This window comes from Sminthopsis crassicaudata, chromosome 5, assembly GCF_048593235.1.
Source record: "Sminthopsis crassicaudata isolate SCR6 chromosome 5, ASM4859323v1, whole genome shotgun sequence".
Taxonomy (NCBI): Eukaryota; Metazoa; Chordata; class Mammalia; order Dasyuromorphia; family Dasyuridae; genus Sminthopsis; species Sminthopsis crassicaudata.
In genome coordinates, this window is record NC_133621.1 from 149,089,691 (window position 1) to 149,103,049 (window position 13,359).

The 13,359-nt window shown below is 34.5% G+C and overlaps 1 protein-coding gene across 5 annotated transcripts in view; it reads right to left on the reverse strand.

Annotated features, from left to right (window-relative positions):
- MAGI2 (membrane associated guanylate kinase, WW and PDZ domain containing 2) overlaps positions 1–13,359 on the reverse strand; it is a 1,692,369-nt gene that overhangs the window by 1,496,607 nt on the left and 182,403 nt on the right. The gene's annotated exons all lie outside the window — the stretch shown is intronic.

Below are 13,359 nucleotides of genomic sequence, written 5' to 3' on the forward strand. Positions count from 1 at the left end.
TGATGATAAAGTATATTTACTTTAGCAAAAGCTATAACATACATCAATCCAATTGAACAAACCTTTAATAAGAGCTTATTATGTGTTGGACAAGATTCTAAGTATTGAGCTATATACTGGAGATGCAGATATCTAATAGATATAATTTCTGCCTTCAGGAGCAATGAAATGGTACAGAGCAGAGAACATAGGTAATCAGGAAGATCTCAGCTCAAGTCAAGATTTCAGACACTCATTAACTGACCTCAGACAAGTCACTTAATTTCTATTTGCCTCAGTTTTCTCAACTGTAAAATGGGAATAATAACACTACCTATCTGGAAAGGCTGCTATGAAAAAAACAAGTGAGATAATAGTGATAGAGCACTCAACACAGAGCCCGATGTATAGTAAATGGCATGAAAATGTTAACTACTTATGTAATTTATAATGAAATAGGCATTTTTCATATTTATAATGTGAAGCATAATTGAGAAGTGTGAAGTTTTCTAGAGACTAGGAGATAACTATTTTACATTTATTATTGTGTTAGGCACTGAAGCTATAATGACAAGCACATGATAGCTATCTAATAAATAGTTTCTGATTAATTGATTGGTAGGAGAACAAATTTCCTTGGCAGGAAAAAGAAAAAGAAAAGCAAGTAAAGTATCCTCAAGACATAGCAGCTTAGCTCTAGGGCATGTGGTGTTTCTAGGTCATTTTTCCCACCTGTATATTATTGTGTTACTCTACATTGTATGTATAAGTGTTGTGGTGAGCTTCAAAATCCCTCAGGCCCTGGCAATAAAAAATAATGCATTTAGGCAATGATAACTCCATGTCATAAGGTCATTGATAACATCTTATGGCTGTTTTGCTTGTCTGTTAAATGTGTCTTACAATGTTGTAAAGAAAAAGGAAGTAATTTTCAGATTAAAAATTAAGCTGAAGGTCTTTGACCATTGTTCTTTCACCTTTCTGTTGCCAATATGCAATTCATTCAAGTCACAACACTAATCATTCATCATAGATCAATGTATCAACACTGACAGACTGATTAATATGTACTAGACAACAATTAAGTATGTAAGGGGATGAAAAATAGTAAATGACATATAATGTGTCTTCAAAGATCATATAATCTTATTGTGGAAACAAATCAAATAGACATCAAGAAATTAGCAATCCTGTAAGAATTCATTATTTGAAAAAAACTGTTGGGAAAACAGGAAATTAATATGGCAGAAATTAGATATGGACCCACACTTAACACCATATACCAAGATAAGATCAAGATGGGTCCATGATTTAGGCATAAAGAATGAGATCATAAATAGATTAGAGGAACAGAGGATAGTTTACTTGTGGAGGAGGAAGGAATTTATGACCAAAGGAGAACTAGAAATCATTATTGATCACAAAATAGAAGATTTTGATTACATCAAATTAAAAAGCTTTTATACAAACAAAACTAATGCAAACAAGATTAGAAGGGAAGTAACAAATTGGGAAAATATTTTTACAGTTAAAGGTTTTTATAAAGGCCTAATTTCCAAAATATATAGAGAACTGACTCTAATTTATAAGAAATCAAACCATTCTCCAATTGATAAATGGTCAAAGGATATGAACAGACAATTCTCAGATGATGATATTGAAATTATATCCACTCATATGAAAGAGTGTTCCAAATCACTACTGATCAGAGAAATGCAAATTAAGACAACTCTGAGATACCACTACACACCTGTCAGATTGGCTAAGAAGACAGGAAAAATTAATGATGAATGTTGGAAGGGATGTGGGAAAACTGGGACACTGATGCATTGTTGGTGGAGATGTGAAAGAATCCAGCCATTCTGGAGAGCAATTTGGAACTATGCCCCCAAAGTTATCAAACTGTGCATACCCTTTGATCCAACAGTGCTATTACTGGGCTTATATCCCAAAGAAATACTAAAGAAGGGAAAGGGACCTTTATAATGCCAAAATGTTTGTGGCAGCTCTTTTTGTAGTGGCTAGAAAATGGAAAATTAATGGATGCCCATCAATTGGAGAATGGTTGGGTAAATCATAGTATATGAATGTTATAGAATATTATTGCTCTGTAAGAAATGGCCAGCAGGATGAATACACAGAGGCTTAGAGAGACTTACATGAACTGATGCTGAGTGAAATGAGCAGAACCGGGAGATCACTATACACTTCAATGATACTTTATGAAGATATATTCTGATTGAAGTGGATATCTTCAACATAAAGAACTAATTCAGTTCCAGTTGATCAATGATAGACAGAAACAGCTACACCCAGAGAAGAAACACTGGGAATTGAATGTAAAATGTCTGCACTATTGTCTTTCTACCCAGGTTACTTATACCTTGGGAATCCAATTCTTACCATGCAACAAGAAATTTGATTTTACACACATATATTGTATTTAGGATGTACTGTAACACATTTAACATGTATGGGATTGCCTGTCATCTAGGGGAGGGAGTAAAGGGAGGGAGGGGAAAATTTGGAAAAATATATACAAGGGATAATGTTGTAAAAAAAAAAAAATTACCCATGCATATGTACTGTCAAAAATATATAATTATAAAATTAATAAAAAAAAAAGAAATTAGCAATCCTGGACACATAATAAACACTTAAATATATACAGGTCACAAATTAATTCAGCATTTTTTCATTTTATGTTTACTGAATATTATTTTGATTTTTACCATAGAGCACACTAAAAAGAGTCAACTGTTTCCCAGGATAAAAGGACAGTTTTTATATTATTATTAGTTTTCCTCTTTAAATATTTATTAAACATAGATGACTCAAAGAACAACCAAATAGTATTATTCAAACAAAATCAACTAATACATATCATTTGAATAATGCTTTATCTAGGCCATAGTTAAAAGAACAAGTATGTGAAAGAAACAGTTATGCATTTTAGTCTATTTTGTAATATTATAGGCAGAAATTGGTTTGACACTAGTAAAGGATGTCTCATAATTTAGAGATAACAATTGTATGGGGAAGCTGGGTGGCACAATGGATAGAATGCTGGGCCTGGAGTCAGAAAATCTGAATTGAAATCCAACTTCAAATAATTAGTAGCTTTGTGACCCTGGACAATCACTTAACCTTATATACTTTAGCTTGCTCATCTGTCAAATGAGGAAGAGGATATTTGCCAGTAGATTTGCCAAGAAAGTTCTAATGAGATTACGAAGAGTCAGATACAACTGAAGCAACAATAGTTGTTTGTACTTTTGTACTATTTTAAGGTTAATTAGCATTCATTTCTAGTTATATGAAAAAAAAAAGTGCTTTAAATGACTGTTTTTTTTTTTTTTTTTTTTTTTTTTTTTTTGAGGCTGGGGTTAAGTGACTTGCCCAGGGTCACCCAGCTAGGAAGTGTTAAGTGTCTGAAATCAGATTTAAACTCCGGTCCTCCTGAATAAGGCTGGTGCTCTATCCACTGCACCACCTAGCTGCCCTGCTTTAAAATCAATATTGATGGCAGAAGTAAAATAGTTCTGAGTTACCATTTCACTGTTAGGCTAAAATGACAGAAAAATGTAATGATAAATTTTGGAAGGGACACTAATGCATTGTTGTCAGAGTTGTGAAATCCAACCACTCTGGAGAGCAATTTGGAATTATTCCCAAAAGGCTATAAAACTACGCAAACCCTTTCAGCCAACAGTGTCTCTATTAGTTAAGGCTATAGCCCAAGAGATCATAAAAAAGTAAAAAAAAATCTACTTTTGCAAAAAATGTTTGTAACAGCTATTTTTTCAAGGATCTGGAAATTGGGTAGATTCCCCTAAGTTGGGGAATGACTGAATAGGTTATGTTATGTGAACATAATGGTACATTATTTTTCTATAAGACTTGATGAGCAGGCAGATTTCAGAAAAGCATGGAAAAAGTTACATGAACTGATGCTGAGTGAAGTGAGCCGAACAAAGAGATCATACACAATAACAATAAAATCATGTGATAATCAACTGTAATGGACTTAGCTTTTTTCAATAATGAGATGATTCAAGGCAATTACTATAGGCTTGGAATTGAAAGTGACATCCACATCCAAAAAGAGAACTATGGAGAGGGGGTGTTGCTCAAAATACAGTATTTTCACCTTTGTTGTTGTTGTTTGTTTGCTTGATTTTTTTTCCTTATATTTTTCCCTTTTAATATGATTTTTTGTATAGTATCACTAATATGGAAAGATGTTTAAAAGAACCTACATTGGACTACTTGGTGTCTTGTGGAGGAAGTGTAAGGGAAGGGTGAAAAATTGAAATACAAGTTTTGCAAAGGGAAATGATGAAAACTGTCTTTGCATGTACTTAGAAAAGTAAAATATAATTGAAAAGATTAATCAGCATGTTCCTCATAGTACTAGAATATAGATATTTTATCCCCATTTTAAAGATGAGGAAACTGAGGTTAAAGTTAAGCAATTTACTTATATAGTTAAGAGTTTTCAGAGCTGAGGCTTGAACCTAAATTTTGAGTTTGGGAATCTGTTGTTCTTTATACTATATCATGTTTGGGAATATATAACATTAAAAATCCTCTTATCTCCAAATAGATGGTTACCGGACTCTTAAGTATGCATTCTTTAAAGGTGTCTTTGTCTCCATTGTGCTTTATACATCAGACTTTTATGTAATAGGTCAGATAAATCTTAAGCTCATAGATTCAGGGTTGCTAAACTTAAAGTATTTAAAACTTATTTGTTGAATTTAACTCTCAATTTCCTAGCCATAAAACCTAATGAAATTTTTGTTCCTTTTTATGTAATAGTGATGAATACAAGTAGGCATTTAATTTTTTAAAGGAATACATTGACATCCACATATTTGATTAAGATATAGTTTTTATCTCTTGTGAGTTACTGAGGTTTTACTTCCCTGTCTTTGATATGGAATCTATTAAAGAAAAAGTCTTGGTTAACTGAGCCAGCTAAACTTTTGTCCAGGATTTTTCAAGTGTAACAAATTCATTACATTCTATTTTGAAGAATCTTAAATATACATATGAAATCTAACAGTGTTCTCTAGCAGTACACATCTGAGTTGCCCATCATTTTTACAAAGGTCCCAAGGTAATTCGGCTACTCTTCTCTATCCCCATACAGAGCCCATAAGTGGCTCTGTATAACTCTGTGTCCTGCTTTTCAACACAAAGTTTTGAAATAAGCCCTCAATAGATAATAATTTAATAAAATGTTGCATTACAGATGAAAAGTACAATCTCATAAATGGTATCACTTAAACACTGATTTGCTATATTGGTAGATTATGTTGAAGTTGAAAATATATTTGTTATTTGATAGCAACTTTGGGATAATACATCTTACATTGCTGAGGTTGAGAAATAAAAATATATATAAACTATTCATATAATATTTTGCTTCAATAATTGAAACCTATGAAATAATGTTCAATCTGGAATATAGGTTTGTAAAAATTATTAAAGCAAAATACAGAGACTCCACTGAGGGAAATATATATAGCCTGAACTTAGATGAATCTAATAAAAATGTTCCAATTCAAGTATAACAAGAAGAAGACCAGTAAGTTCTGAATATAATCCACATAATAAAACTGATTTAATTACCATATTACACTTATGGCATCTACTTTTCATTTTTGTACCAACTTTTGCAAAATATTCCAACAATTTTTTTTAAAAATCATTAACTCGACTTCGGGCCAAGATGGCGGCGTGGAGGCAGACAGCTGCTTGACCTCCTCGTTCTCTCTCAGAACTTACTTCATGACAAGCCTCTGACTTAATGCTTGACCCAGAAAGAAATCCACAAATAATCACCAAGAGAAGACATCCTTGAAAGTTGCCAGAAAAGGTCTGTGTTTGCTCGGGGGAGGGTCAATCAGACTGGGCACAGACTGAGGGCAGGCAGCCAGAGCAAGACAGGCAGCTAACACAGCTCAGACTGGAGAGGGTGGGGTGTGATCTCTGCCGTTTCTGTGAAAGGGCTTTTGCCCCAGTGTGGATGCTCCGTCTTGGCAGCAAGCCAGGAGCAGCGGAGAGGGTGTAAACACCGGAGGTGAAGATTAAAACCCCAGAAAGCCAGCGTCTCCCAGAGCCCGGCCACCCCCAACCCCCACCTGGACTGACTCCGTGCATTCTCGGAGCCTCAGAGCGCAGACTCAGTACAGTCATCGCTGTTCTGTTAGTGCCTCTCTGCTGCCCTACCCCCAGTCTGTAGAGGAAGCCCATTAATACCATCCATCCCCATCCCCTGCAAAACAGACCAATTGTTTCTCTTGTCAGTTTGTTTTCTTTGATTCCTACTCTGACAAAATGAACAAGAAATTCAAAAGGGCTCTAACCATTGACAGCTTCTGTGTGGAGAGGGAGCAGACTTCAAATGCTGAGGAGACTAGGAACAGACTGTCCCCAGATGTATCCCCTGGGAGGGATATAAGCTGCTCCTTAATACAAAAGAACCTCATAGAGGAAATCAAAAAGGCTCTCACAAGAGAGCTGGAAGAGAAATGGGAAAAGGAAAGGGAAGCTTGGCAAGAGAGCCTGGAGAAGTCATCCCATGCATTCAAAGACAGAGTGGATAAAGAAATCAAATCATTGAGAAACAAGATTAGTGAGCTGGAAAAGGTAAACAACTCCAAGGAAAACAGGATTAGTGAGCTGGAAAAGGTAAACAACTCCAAGGAAAACAGGATTAGTGAGCTGGAAAAAGAAATCAGCTCTCTAAAAAATAAAATGGATAAAATGGAAAAAAATTCCATAGAAGATAAAAACTCAATTGGACAATTACAAAGAGATATAAAAAAAGTGAGTGAAGAAAATACATCATTGAAAATTAGACTGGAACAAGTAGAAATGAATGACTCAAAGAGAAACCAAGAGGTCGTCAAGCAAAACCAGAGAAATGAAACAATTGAAAAGAATGTCAAGTACCTTACCAGAAAGACAACAGACCTGGAAAACAGATCCAGGAGAGAATTTGAGAATAATCGGACTCCCTGAAAAATGGGAGGAAAAAAAGAGCTTGGACACCATTTTCGAGGAAATTATCAAAGAGAACTGCCCAGACATTCTGGAAACAGAGGGTAAAATAGACATTGAAAAAATTCATCGATCACCTACTGAAAGGGACCCTAAAATCAAAACGCCAAGAAATATAGTGGCCAAGTTCAAGAACCATCAGACAAAGGAAAAGATATTGGAAGCTGCTAGAAAAAAACAATTCAGATATGGAGGATCCACAATAAGGATAACCCAGGATCTAGCAGCGTCCACATTAAAAGAACGAAGGGCCTGGAATATGATATTCCGAAAGGCTAAGGAACTTGGTATGCAGCCAAGAATAACTTACCCAGAAAGAATGAGCATCGTTTTACAGGGAAGAAGATGGACATTTAATGAAATAAATGAATTCCATCTATTTTTGATGAAAAAACCAGACCTACATAAAATGTTTGATCTTCAAATACAGAATTCAAGAGATTTCTAAAAAGGTAAAAAGAAATCTTGAGAACTATACTTCTGTCAAAAAAATATGTAAAGAACATATGTACAATTTGTCTTAGAAACTAGAGGTGGAAAGGAGATTATATCATAAAAAAGTGTAAAGTGGTGGTACTACATCTCATGAAGAGGCAAAGGTAACCTATTATATCTGAGAGAAAGAAAGGAGGGAGATGAACATAGCGTGTATCAATAGACATATTCAATTTATGGTGAAACTTCTTCCACTTCATTGAAAAGTGAAAGGGAAGGAGTAAGCTAAGGGGAAGGGAATACAGTAATTTCTAGGAAAAGGGGTAAAATTAGGGGAGTATCTTTAGGGTGGGGGAGGGATCCTAAAAAGGGAGGGCTGTGAAAAGCAAGTGGTGTTCACCAGTTTAATACTGGATAGGAGGGTAAAAGGGAAGGAAAGGGGAAAAGCATAAGCAGGGGTTAATAGGATGGCAAGCAATATAGAATTAGTCCTTCTAACCATAAATGTGAATGGGGCAAACTGCCTCATAAAGAGGAAGCTAGTTAGCAGACTGGATTAAAAGTCAGAATCCTACTATATGTTGTTTACAGGAAACACACCTGAAACAGGGTGAGACATTCAAACTAAAAGTAAAAGGGTGGAGCAGAATCTATTATGCTTCAGGCAAAACCAAAAAAGCAAGAGTAGCCATCCTTATCTCAGATCAAGCAAAAACAAAAATTGATCTAATTAAAAGAGATAAGGAAGGGCATTATATCCTGCTAAAGGGCAGCATCAATAGTGAAGCAGTATCAATATTAAACTTGTATGCATCAAGTGGTGCAGCATCTAAATTCTTAAAAGAGAAATTAAGAGAGCTGCAAGAGGAAATAGATAGCAAAACTATAATAGCGGGAGATCTCAACCTTGCACTCTCAGAATTAGATAAATCAAACCACAAAATAAATAAGAAAGAAGTCAAAGAGGTAAATAGAATACTAGAAAAGTTTGATATGATAGATCTTTGGCGAAAGCTAAATGGAGACAGAAAGGAATATACTTTCTTCTCAGCAGTTCATGGAACCTATACAAAAATTGATCATATACTAGGGCATAAAAACCTCAAAATCAAATGCAGTAAGGCAGAAATAGTAAATGCATCCTTTTCAGACCATAATGCAATCAAAATAACATTTAATAAAAAGCCAGGGGAAAATAGACCAAAAAATAATTGGAAACTAAATAATCTTATACTAAAGAATGATTGGGTAAAACAGCAAATCATAGACATAATTAATAACTTCACCCAAGAAAATGACAATAATGAGACATCATACCAAAATGTGTGGGATAAAGCCAAAGCAGTAATAAGGGGAAGTTTTATATCTCTACAGGCCTACTTGCATAAAATAGAGAAAGAGAGGGTCAATGAATTGGGCTTACAACTAAAATTTCTAGAAAAGGAACAAATTAAAAAAAAACCCAGACAAACACGAAACTTGAAATTCTAAAAATAAAAGATGAACTTAATAAAATTGAAAGTAAAAAAAAAATATTGAATTAATTAATAAAACTAAGAGTTGATTCTATGAAAAAAACAAAAAAATAGACAAACCCTTAGTAAATTTAATTAAAAAAAGGAAAGACAAAAAGCAAATTGTTAGTCTTGAAAATGAAAAGGGAGAACTCACCACTAATGAAGAGGAAATTAGAACAATACTTAGGAGCTACTTTGCTCAACTTTATGCCAATCAATTTGATAACTTAAATGAAATGGAAGAATACCTTCAAAAATATAGCTTGCCCAGATTAACAGAGGAAGAAGTAAGTAGTCTAAATAGTCCCATCTCAGAAAAAGAAATAGACCAAGCTATTAACCAACTTCCTAAGAAAAAGTCCCCAGGACCAGATGGATTTACAGGTGAATTCTACCAAACATTTAAAGAACAACTAACTCCAATGCTATGTAAACTATTTGAAAAAATAGGGATTGAAGGAGTCCTACCAAATTCCTTTTATGACACAGACATGGTACTGATACCTAAACCAGGTAGATCGAAAACTGAGAAAGAAAACTATAGACCAATTTCCTTAATGAATATTGATGCTAAAATCTTAAATAAGATATTAGCAAAGAGACTTCAGAAAATCATCCCCAGGATAATACACTATGACCAAGTGGGATTTATACCAGGAATGCAGGGCTGGTTTAATATTAGGAAAACTATTAGTATAATTGACCATATTAATAATCAAATTAATAAAAACCATATGATCATCTCAATAGATGCAGAAAAGGCATTTGATAAAATCCAACATCCATTCCTACTAAAAACGCTTGAGAGTATAGGAATAAATGGACTATTCCTTAAAATAATAAGGAGCATATATTTAAAACCTTCAGTAAACATCATATGTAATGGTGATAAACTAGAACCTTTCCCTGAAAGATCAGGAGTGAAACAAGGTTGCTCACTATCACCATTACTATTCAATATAGTACTAGAAACTCTAGCCTTGGCAATAAGAACCGAGAAAGAGATCCAAGGAATTAGAGTAGGAAATGAATAAATCAAATTGTCACTTTTTGCAGATGACATGATGGTATACTTAGAGAACCCCAAAGACTCTGCTAAAAAACTATTAGAAATAATTCAGAATTTTAGCAAAGTCGCAGGATACAAAATAAATCCACATAAATCCTCAGGATTTTTATACATTACCAACACAATCCAACAGCAATAGATACAAAGAGAAATTCCATTCAAAATAACAGTCGATAGTATAAAATATTTGGGAATATATCTACCAAAGGAGAGTCAGGAATTATATGAGCAAAATTACAAAACACTTGCCACAAAAATAAAGTCAGATTTAAATAATTGGAAAGACATTCAGTGTTCTTGGATAGGCCGAGTGAATATAATTAAGATGACAATACTCCCTAAACTAATCTATTTATTTAGTGCTATACCAATCAGACTTCCAAGAAACTATTTTAATAACCTAGAAAAAATAACAACAAAATTCATATGGAAGAATAAAAGGTCGAGAATTGCAAGGGAACTAATGAAAAAAAAGTCAGAGGAAGGTGGTCTAAGTGTACCTGATTTAAAGCTATATTATAAAGCAACAGTCACCAAAACCATTTGGTATTGGCTAAGAAATAGACTAGTTGATCAGTGGCATAGGTTAGGTTCACAGGGCAAGATAGTGAATAAAAATAGCAATCTAATCTTTGACAAACCCAAAGATCCCAAATTTTGGGATAAGAATTCATTATTTGACAAAAACTGCTGGGAAAACTGGAAATTAGTATGGCAGAAACTAGGCATGGACCCACATTTAACACCACATACTAAGATTAGTTCAAAATGGGTCCAAGATTTAGGCATAAAGAACGAAATAATAAATAAATTGGAGGAACATGGGATGGTTTACCTCTCAGACTTGTGGAGGAGGAAGGAGTTTGTGTCCAAGGGAGAACTAGAGACCATTATTGATCACAAAATAGAACATTTTGATTACACCAAATTAAAAAGTTTCTGCACAAACAAAACTAATGCAAATAAGATTAGAAGGGAAGTAACAAATTGGGAAAAAATTTTTACAGTTAAAGGTTCTGCTAAAGGCCTCATCTCCAAAATATACAGAGAATTGACTTTAATTTATAAGAAATCAAGCCATTCTCCAATTGATAAATGGTCAAAGGATATGAACAGACAATTTTCAGATGATGAAATTAAAACTATTTCCACTCATATGAAAGAGTGTTCCAAATCACTATTGATCAGAGAAATGCAAATTAAGACAACTCTGAGGTATCATTACACACCTGTCAGATTGGCTAAGATGACAGGAACAAATAACGATGAATGTTGGAGGGGCTGTGGGAAAACTGGGACACTGATGCATTGTTGGTGGACTTGTGAAAGAATCCAACCATTCTGGAGAGCAATCTGGAATTATGCCCAAAAAGTTAACAAAATGTGCATACCCTTTGACCCAGCCATACTACTACTGGGCTTATACTCCAAGGAACTACTAAAGAAGGGAAAGGGACCTGTATGTGCCAAAATGTTTGTGGCAGCCCTTTTCATAGTGGCTAGAAGCTGGAAGATGAATGGATGTCCATCAACTGGAGAATGGTTGGGTAAACTATGGTATATGAATGTTATGGAATATTATTGTTCTATAAGAAATGACCAACAGGAGAAATACAGAGAGGCTTGGAGAGACTTACATCAACTGATGCTGAGTGAAACGAACAGAACCAGAAGATCATTATGCACTTCAACAATGATATTGTACGAGGATGTATGCTGATGGAAGTGGATTTCTTCAACATAGAGAAGAGCTAATCCAATTCCAATTGATTAATGATGGACAGAACCAGCTACATCCAGAAAAGGAACACTGGGAAATGAATGTAAACTGTTATTTTTACCTTCTGAATCCAATTCTTCCTGTGCAACAAAAAATTCGGTTCTACACACATATATTGTATCTAGAATATACTGTAATATATTTAACATATATAAGACTGCTTGCCATCTGGGGGAGGGGGTTGGGGGAGGAAGGGAAAAAATCTGAATAGAAGTAAGTGCAAGGGATAATGTTGTAAAAAATTACCTATGCATATGTACTGTCAAAAAATGTTATAATTATAAAATAAAATAAAAATAAAAAAAAATAAAAAAAAATAAAATCATTAACTCTTCCAATTCTATCTTGGTCCTAGGGGGATTACTTCTACTTCACAACTGGGAAAATAAGAATTTGAACAGCTGGAAGACAATTTCTTTTTATTTTTTATTTTTTATTATATATATATTTTTATAATATTATCCCTTGTATTCATTTTTCCAAATTAACCCCCCTCCCTCTATTCCCTCCCCCCGATGACAGGCAATCCCATACATTTTACATGTGTTACAATATAGTCTAGGTACAATACATGTGTGTGAATATCATTTTCTTGTTGCACAATAAACATTAGAATCCGAATGTACATGTAACCTGGGCAGACAGATATTAGTGCTAACAATTTACATTCACTTCCCAGTGTTTCTTCTCTGGGTGTAGCTACCTCTGTCCATCATTGATCAACTGGAAGTGAGTTGGATCTTCTTTATGTTGAAGATTTCCACCTCCATCAGAATACATCCTCATACAGTATTGTTGTTGAAGTGTACAGTGATCTTCTGGTTCTGCTCATTTCACTCAGCATCAGTTGACCTAAGTCTCTCCAAGCCTCTCTGTATTCCTCCTGCTGGTCATTTCTTACAGAGCAATAATATTCCATAACCTTCATATACCACAATTTACCCAACCATTCTCCAACTGATGGACATCCATTCATCTTCCAGTTTCTAGCTAAAACAAAAAGAGCTGCCACAAACATTTTGGCACATATATGTCTCTTTCCGCTCTTTAGTATTTCTTTGGGATATAATCCCAGTAGTAGCGCTGCTGGGTCAAAGGGTATGCACAGTTTGATAACTTTTTGGGCATAATTCCAGATTGCTCTCCAGAATGGCTGGATTCTTTCACAACTCCACCAGCAATGTATTAGTGTCCCAGTTTCCCCACATCCCCTCCAACATTCATCATTATTTGTTCCTGTCATCTTAGCCAATCTGACAGGTGTGTAGTGGTATCTCAGAGTGGTCTTAATTTGCATTTCTCTGATCAGTAGTGATTTGGAACACTCTTTCATGTGAGTGGATATAGTTTCAATTTCTTCCTCTGAGAATTGTCTGTTCATATCCTTTGACCATTTATCAATTGGAGAATGGTTCGGTTTCTTATAAATTAGGGTCAGTTCTCTATATATTTTGGAAATGAGACCTTTGTCAGAACCTTTGTTTTTAAAAATATTTTCCCAATTTGTT